This window comes from Prionailurus viverrinus, chromosome X, assembly GCF_022837055.1.
Source record: "Prionailurus viverrinus isolate Anna chromosome X, UM_Priviv_1.0, whole genome shotgun sequence".
Lineage (NCBI taxonomy): Eukaryota > Metazoa > Chordata > Mammalia > Carnivora > Felidae > Prionailurus > Prionailurus viverrinus.
In genome coordinates this window covers 58083062-58092067 of record NC_062579.1, presented here as the reverse complement: position 1 = coordinate 58092067, position 9006 = coordinate 58083062, and the positions used below count along the sequence as shown (strand labels likewise).

The 9006-nt window shown below is 34.2% G+C and overlaps 1 pseudogene; it reads left to right on the top strand.

The window, feature by feature from the left end:
* The first annotated feature begins 8129 nt into the window (after positions 1-8129).
* On the top strand, positions 8130-8579 carry LOC125156987 (SUMO-conjugating enzyme UBC9-like; annotated as a pseudogene).
* The last annotated feature ends 427 nt before the right edge of the window (positions 8580-9006 follow it).

Here is a 9006-nt window from a genome sequence, read left to right as displayed (position 1 = left end):
ACATGAATTCAGCAAAGTTGCAGGATACAAAATCAATGTACAGAAATCAGTTGCATTCTTATACACTAATAATGAAGCAACAGAAAGAGAAATAAAGAAACTGATCCCATTCACAATTGCATCAAGAAGCATAAAATACCTAGGAATAAATCTAACCAAAGATGTAAAATATCTGTATGCTGAAAACTATGGAAAGCTTATGAAGGAAATTGAAGAAAGATATAAAGAAATGGAAAATCATTCCATGCCCATGGATTGCAAGAATAAATATTGTTAAAATGTCAATACTACCCAAAGCTATCTACACATTCAATGCAATCCCAATCAAAATTGCACCAGCATTCTTCTCAAAACTAGAACAAGCAATCCTAAAATTCATATGGAACCAGAAAAGGCCCTGAATAGCCCAAGTAATTTTGAAGAAGAAGACCAAAGCAGGAGGCATCACAATCCCAGACTTTAGCCTCTACCTCAAAGCTGTCATCATCAAGACAGCATGGTATTGGTACAAAAGCAGACACATAGACCAATGGAATAGAATAGAAACTCCAGAACTAGACCCGCAAACGTATGGCCAACTCATCTTTGACAAAGCAGGAAAGAACATCCAATGGAAAAAAGACAGTCTCTTTAACAAATGGTGCTGGGAGAACTGGACAGCAACATGCAGAAGGTTGAAACTAGAACACTTTCTCACACCATTCACAAAAATAAACTCAAAATGGATAAAGGACCTGAATGTGAGACAGGAAACCATCAAAACCCTAGAGGAGAAAGCAGGAAAAGACATCTATGACCTCAGCTGTAGCAATTTCTTACTTGACACATCCCCAAAGGCAAGGGAATTAAAAGCAAAAATGAACTACTGGGACCTTAAGATAAAAAGCTTCTGCACAGCAAAGGAAACAACCAACAAAACTAAAAGGCAACCAACGGAATGGGAAAAGATATTTGCAAATGACGTATCAGACAAAGGGCTAGTATCCAAAATCTATAAAGAACTCACCAAACTCCACACCTGAAAAACAAATAACCCAGTGAAGAAATGGGCAGAAAACATGAATAGACACTTCTCTAGAGAAGACATCCGAATGGCCAACAGGCACATGAAAAGGTCCTCAACGTCGCTCCTTATCAGGGAAATACAAATCAAAACCACACTCAGATATCACCTCACGCCAGTCAGAGTGGCCAAAATGAACAAATCAGGAGACTATAGATGCTGGAGAGGATGTGGAGAAATGGGAACCCTCTTGCACTGTTGGTGGGCATGCAAATTGGTGCAGCCCCTCTGGGAAACAGTGTGGAGGTTCTTCCGAATATTAAAAATAGACCTACCCTATGACCCAGCAATAGCACTGCTAGGAATTTACCCAAGGAATACAGGAGTACTGATGGCACTTGTACCCCAATGTATATACAGCACTTGTACCCCAATGTATATACAGCACGCTCAACAATAGCCAAATTATGGAAAGAGCCTAAGTGTCCATCAACTGATGAATGGATAAAAAAATTGTGGTTTATATACACAATGGAGTACTACGTGTATGAATTTTTCAAGACTCATGAAACTGTATACTAAAGCATGCATTTTGCTAAATGAAGAACATAAGAAGAAAAAAAAAATAAAGTGCATTGTCTTTTGTCCAACAGTTTTCTGCATCAATTAAGATGATTATGTGACTTTTTCCCTCCACTGAATTAATGTAATGTATTAAATAAATTAATTTTTTCATGTAAAATTACTATTGCATTCCGAAATAAAATCCACATTGCAATGACATATCATCTAATATGCTACTGTATTTGGTCTGCTAGTGCTTTCTTGGAGGTATTTGTACCTATCTATATTCATAAGGAAAATTTGTTTATAATTTTCTATTCTTTTGATGTATTTGTTTGATACCCAGATACATCTCAAAGAGTAAGTTGGAAATTGTTCCCTCTTTTTTTAATTTTTGGAATATTTTGGAAGAAATTGGTGTTAATTCTTTAAAAATTTTGGTAGAACTTGGGGCGCCTGGGTGGCTCAGTCAGTTAAGCATCCCACTCTTGATCTCAACTCAGGTCATGATCTCAGGGTTTCATGGGTTCGAGCCCCACATCAGGCTCTGTGCTGGCAGCGCTGAGCCTGCTTGAGATTCTGTCTGTCTCTCTCTCTCTCTCTCTCTCTGCCCCTCCCCAATTCGTGCTGTCTCTGTATCTCCCAAAATAAGATAAAATTAATAAAAAAAATTGGTAGAACTTAATAGTGAAGTCTACATGGATTATGGTTTTTCTTTGTTTGAGGTATTTGTTGATTTCATTCCTGTATGTATTATATGTCTTTTTAATATTTTCTATTATTTATCCATTTAATTTTGATAATATATGTGTTTTTAGGAATTTGTCCATTTTATCAAGGTTATAAAATTTTTTAACATAAAATTGTTTATATTATTGTATTATAATTATTTTTGTTTCTGTAATCTGTAGTAATGTCCTTTTTATTTCTGATTTTAGTAAATTTAGTATTCCCTTTTGTGTGTTACCCATCTACTTAAAAGTGTGCCAATTTGGTCAATTACTTTCAATGAAATATTTTAAATTTTATTTATTCTTGGGGCGCCTGGGTGGCTCAGTCGGTTAAGTGTCTGACTTCAGCTCAGGTCGTGATCTCACGGTTTGTGAGTTCGAGCCTCGCGTCAGGCTCTGTGCTGACAGCTCAGAACCTGGAGCCTGCTTTGGGTTCTGTGTCTCCTTCTCTCTATGCCCCTCCCCTATTCATGCTCTTTGTCTCAAAAATAAATAAACATTAAAAAATTAAAAAAATATATTTATTCTTTACATTGTTTATTTCATTCATCTTTTCTCTGATTCTTATTACTTTCAGAATTCTGCTAGTTTTAAGTTTGACTAGCTTTTCTCTTTCCAGGTCCAGATGTTGTAAAGTTAGATTAGTTGGGTTAATGATTTGGGATTTTTTTTTCTTTACTGTAAGCATTTATAATTGTACATTTCCTCTGAGAAATGCTCCCACTGAATCTCATAGGTTTTAGTATATTGTGTGTTAGTTTTAATTTCTTGTAAATGCTTCTAATTTCCCTTGTCATTTCTTCTTTGACCCATTGATTATTTAAGAATAATTTGTGGGGGCACCTGGGTGACTCAGTCTGTTAAACCTCCGACTTCACCTCAGGTTATGATCTCACAGTTCATGGGTTTGAGCCCCATGTTGGATTCTGTGCTGACAGCTCAGAGCCTAGAGCCTGCTTCACATTCTGTGTCTTCCTCTCTCTCTGCCCCTCCTCCACTCATGCTCTTTCTCTCTCAAAAACAAACATTAAAAATTAAAAAGAGTATAATTTCCACATATTTGTGAACTTTTTACTTTTCATTTTTTTAAGTTTATTTATTTATTTTGAGAGAAAGAGAAACAGAGTACAAGCAGAGGAGGGGTAGTGAGAGAGGGAGAGGAAATCTTAAGGAGGCCTTACACTGTCAGTGCAGAGCCCAATGTGGGGCTTGAACCCATGAACTGTGAGATCATGACCTGAAATGAAATCAAGAATTGGACGCTTTACCAACTGAGCCAACCAGGCGCCCCTTCGCTTTTCCATTTTTGAAAATGATTTCTAGTTTCAATCCATTTTGGTCAGAGAAGATACTTGTACAATATAATCCTTTAGATTTATTGAGACTTGTAGCCTAAGATGTGATCTATCTATGGGAATATTTAATGTACAATGCTGGTGTTCTGCATATATTTGTTGAGTATCATATGTTTTTCTTGTACTCTATTTTGTTGTTGGTCTTACTGTTATAGCCATAACTGAAACACAGTACTGTAGGCACCTACCATTAGTATCTATTTCTCCATTCAGATCTTTCCATTTTTACTTCATATATCATGGAGTACTGTTGTTGCATACATGTTTATAGATCTTATATGTTATTGATTGATATCAATATACAATATTCTTTTTTCTCTTGTAAAGTTTTGTGACTTAATGAAAGTCCATTTTATTTTCCTGATATTAGCTTAGCCACCTTATCTCTCTTTTGATTACTATTAGCATGAAATATATTTTTCCAACATTTCATTTTTGACTTGTCCTTGAATCAGAATTGAATTTATTTAGTCAGAACAGAGTTATCATGTTTGTAAAAATCAATTCTTCTTATAAATTATATTGTTTTTTATTAATTAATTAATTTATTTTATTTTTTGAACTTTTAAAAAACTTGAGTAGAGTTGACACACAATGTTATATGAATTTCAGGTGCACAACATAAGGATTTGACCAGCTTGCTTATGTATCATGCTATATTCACCACAAGCGTAGATACTGTCTCATTACATCACTATTACAATACTACTGACCATATTCCCTATGCTGTGTCTTTTATTACCATGAGTTATTCATTCAATAACCACAACCCCGTATCCCCCTCTCCCCTTCAGCCATTCTTCCCAACCCCCCAACACCCTCCACTCTGACAACCTTCAGCTTGTTCTTTGTATTTATAGGTTTGATTTTGTTTTTTTCTTTATATATTTTTTTAGATTCAACTTATGAGAGGAATTATATGGTGTTTGTCTTTCACAGTCTGACTTATTTCACTTAGCATAATACCTTCTAGGTCCATCCATTTTGTCTCAAATGGCACAATGTCATCCTTTTTTCTGGTTGCATAATATTCCATTGTGTATGTACGTATGTATGTATCACATCTTCCTTATCTAATCATATATTGATGAAAACTTGGGTTGCTCCCATATCTTCACTATTATAAATAATTCTGCAATAAACATGGGTGTGCATATGTCATTTTGAATTAGCTCCTTTAGTTTCTTTCCATAAATATTCAACAGTGGAATTATTGGATCATGTGGTATTTATATATTTGATATTTTTAGGACCTGCCATCTACACTCTCCACAATGGCTGTATGTATTTACATATCGATCAATAGTTGATGATGGTTTCTTTTTCTTTACATCTTTGCAAATACTTGGTATTTCTTGTCATTTTGATTTTAGCTATTCTAACTGGTGTAATGTGGTATCTCATTGTGGTTTTGATTTGCATTTCCTGATGACTACTGATGTTGAGAATCTTTTCACGTATCTGTTGACCATCTGTATGTCTTTAGAAAAGTCTCTATTCAGTTTCCTGCCCATTTTTTAATCAGATTTCTTGTGGTTTTTTGGTGTTGACTTGTATAAGTTCTTTGAATATCTTCTATATTAACCCCATATTAGATATATCATTTTAAAATATCTTCTCCCATTCGGCAGGTTATCTTTTTGTTTTGTTGATAGTTTCTTTTGCTGTGCAAAACCTTTTTATTTTGAAATAGTGCCAATACTTTGTTATTGCTTTTGTTTCCCTTTTAGGAGACATATCTAGAAAAAGTTGCTGTGGCCAATGTCAAAGAAATTACTGCCTGTGTTCTTTTCTGGAATTTTTAGTTTCATATCTCACATTTAGGTATATAACCCATTTTGAGTTTATTTTTGTAAATGGTATAAGAAATTGATCCAATTTCATTCTTTTAAATGTAGCTCTCCAGTTTTCCCAGCACCATTTATTGATGAGACTGTCTTTTCCTCATTGTGTATTTTTGCCTCCTTTGTCATAGATTAATTGGACATATAAATGTGGGTTAATTTCTGGAGTCTTTATTCTGTTCTATTGATCTATGTTCCTATTTTTGTGCCAGTACCATACCATTTTGCTTACTACATCTTTATAGTGTATCTTGAAATCTAGTGTTGTGATACCTGTAGGTTTTTTTTTTTTCTTGCTTGAGATTGCTTTGGTTATTCAGGGTCTTCTTCTGTTGTATCATAAAGATTTTAGTATTATTTGTTCTAGTTCTATGAAGAAGGTATTGGTGTTTTAATAGAGATTGCATTGAATCTGTAGGTTGCTTTGGGTAATATGGACATTTTAACAATATTAATTCTTCCAATCCATGAGCATTGATATCTTTCCATTTGTTCTGTCACCATAAATCTCCTTCATCAATATTTTATAGTTTTCAAAATACAGATAACCTCTTTGGTTAAATTTCTTCTTAGGTATGTTATTTTTTGTGCAATTGTAAATAATGTATTTTTTTAATTTCTCTTTCTGATACTTCATTATTAGTGCACAGAAAAGCTATCAATTTCTAGTTATTAAAGTTATGCCCTGACATGCTAATGAAGTAATTTATTTTAGTAGTTTATTGGTAGAGTCCTTACAGTTTTCTATGTACAGTATCATGTCTTCTGCAAATAGTGATAGTTTAACTTATTTTCCAATATGGATGGCTCTTATTTCTTTTTCTTGTCATATTGCTGTGGCTAAAACTTATAGTACCATGTTGAATAAAAGTGGTAAGAGTGGAAATCCTTGTCTTGCTCCCAATCTTAGAGGGAGAACACTCAGTTTTTCACTTTCCAGTGTGCTAGTAACTGTGAACTTTTAATATATGGACTTTATTATGTTGAAGTAGGTTTCCTCCAACCTTAATTTTGGTGAGAGTTGTTATCATGACAGATGTTGAATTTTGTCCAATGCTTTTTCTCAATCTACTGAGAAGATCATATGATTTTTATAATTTTTCTGATATATTGTGTGCTTCTGACTGAGTTGCAAATAAGGAGCCACGATTTTATCTCTAGAATAAAGTCCACCTGATTGTGGTGAATAGAATGATCTATTTAGTGTATTGTTGTACATGATTTGCTAGTATTCTGTTGAGAATTTTTTCATCTATGTTCATCAGGCATATTAGCTTATACTCTTCTCTTTTTTTATAATGTCTTGGTCTAGTTTTGGTACCAGGGTAATGCAGGTTTTGTAGACTGCATAAGAAAGCTTCCTTTTCTAATTTTTGGAATAGTTTGAAAATAAATATTAAATCTTTAAATGACTGGTAGAATCCACCTGTGAATTCATCTTCTCCTAGACTTTTATTTCTTTATAGATTCAATTTTATTACTTGTAATCTGTATGTTCAGATTTTCTACTTTCTCCGGGTTGGTTTTTGAAGATTACTACATATTTAGCCATTTATTCTAGGTTTTTCAGTTTTTTTGAATAATTTTTTTTGCACTTTTGTCTTACAATCCTTGCTAATCCTGTGATATCAGGATTGTCTTCAATCCTGTCTCATTTCTGATTGTCTATAGTTTGGTAATTTTTTTTCTTAATGAGTCTGGCTAAAGGTTTTTCAAATTTATTTATCTTTTAAAAGAATCAGCTTCTGATTTCATTGTTTTTTTTCTACCTTTTTTCAGTCTCTGTGGCATTTATTTCTGCTCTGATTTTTATTATTTTCTCTTTTCTACTCACTTTGGGTTTTTATTGTCCTTTTTCCCCTAGTTATTTTAGGTGTAATGTTAGATCATTTACTTGAGCTTCTTGTTTCTTGAGGCATCCCTGCATTGCTATGCACTTTCCTTTTTGGACAACTTTTAATATGTTCCAAAGATTTTTGACCAGTTTGTTTTCATTTTCATTTGTGTCCAGGTATTTTTTAATTTTTTCTTTGATTGCTTTGTTGACCCATTAACTATTTACTATCATTTTGTTTACTCTCCACATGTTTGTGTTTTTTCCAGTCTTTTTCTTATGAATTATCTCTAGTTTCATACTGTTGTGATCAGAAAAGATACATGGTATGATTTAAATATTCTCAAATTTATTGAGGTTTGTTTTATGGCCTATTATGTGATGCATTCTGGAGAATGTTCCAAGTGCACTTGAAAGTATGTGAATTCTGGGATTTTTGGATGAAATGTTCTGTATATATCTGTTATGTCCATGTGGTCCAATGTGTAATTCAAAGACATTGTTTCTTTGTTGATTTTCTTTCTGGATGATCTATCTATTTCTGTAAGTGAAGTGTTAAAGTCCCCTATTTTTCTTGCATTACCAACAATTTCTCTATGTCCATTAATATTTGCTTTATATATTTAAGCACTCCTGTGTTAGGTGCATAGATATGTACAATTGTCATACCCTCTTTAAGATTGATCACTTGGCCACAGAATGTGCTTTTGGGGTGAAGTCTTGAGACAAAGAAATCACCACCACCATCTCATCTATATTGTTCACCAGGCCTTGGACACAAAAGGAATTTCGGATTAATATGGGATTGCCTTAAGTAGAATCACCCAGAAGCAGAAAATCTGGAGAAAGGACCACCCATTTTGCTTTGTTGCTGTCCCAACAAAAAATCCCAATGGCACAATAAACCTCATGAACTAGGAGTATGCCATTCCAGAAAGAGACTCCATTGGAAAGGGGCTTGTTTAAACTACAGATGCTTTTAGTTTAAACTTCACCTCCCTCAATGCAAATTTGAACTATCACTGTTTTACCCCAACTTGGACCCATCAGACACTGTGCCTGTCCATCTTTAAAGACATAGACTGTAGGCAAGCCATCATGATTAAGCAGATCTTAAGAACACAAGACCTTCTAAATGAACCAAATATCCCAGACCCAACTCAAGCAGAAGCCTACAGGATTTACTGCCAAAACAGAGTGCAGTATGAGAAGGTTTGAACACAAGCCAAGAAGTTTGCACCTTCATAAGTGGTGACCATGTGGCATCATAAGAAGGAAGGGATTGGTTTGGAAAGAATTTGTGCACAACAGTTTTGCAAATTTAACATTGCTCTGTTCAATTACAATTACCTGGGGGGAGAACTGGGAGTACACAATTTTCCATTTCCACCACTGGTACACAGTTCTTGATTCACTGAAGTGCCTGGTTTTTCACACAGGATCTCTTCCTTAAGTCTTTTGTATATTTGATTGTGATGTAAAACTTGTTTTCATTTTAATATTGATGTCAGTATTTAAAAGCTGTATCATTATAAACTTTTATACAATGAGCCCCCTTGAACTAGATTCCTTTAATTGCAAATTCAGGAATGCTTCACACCAATTAGAGCTGCACTTAGCCTCCAGCTGGCCTCTAATCTGCTTCATTCTTCTCTGAATTTGGGTTATGTTACTT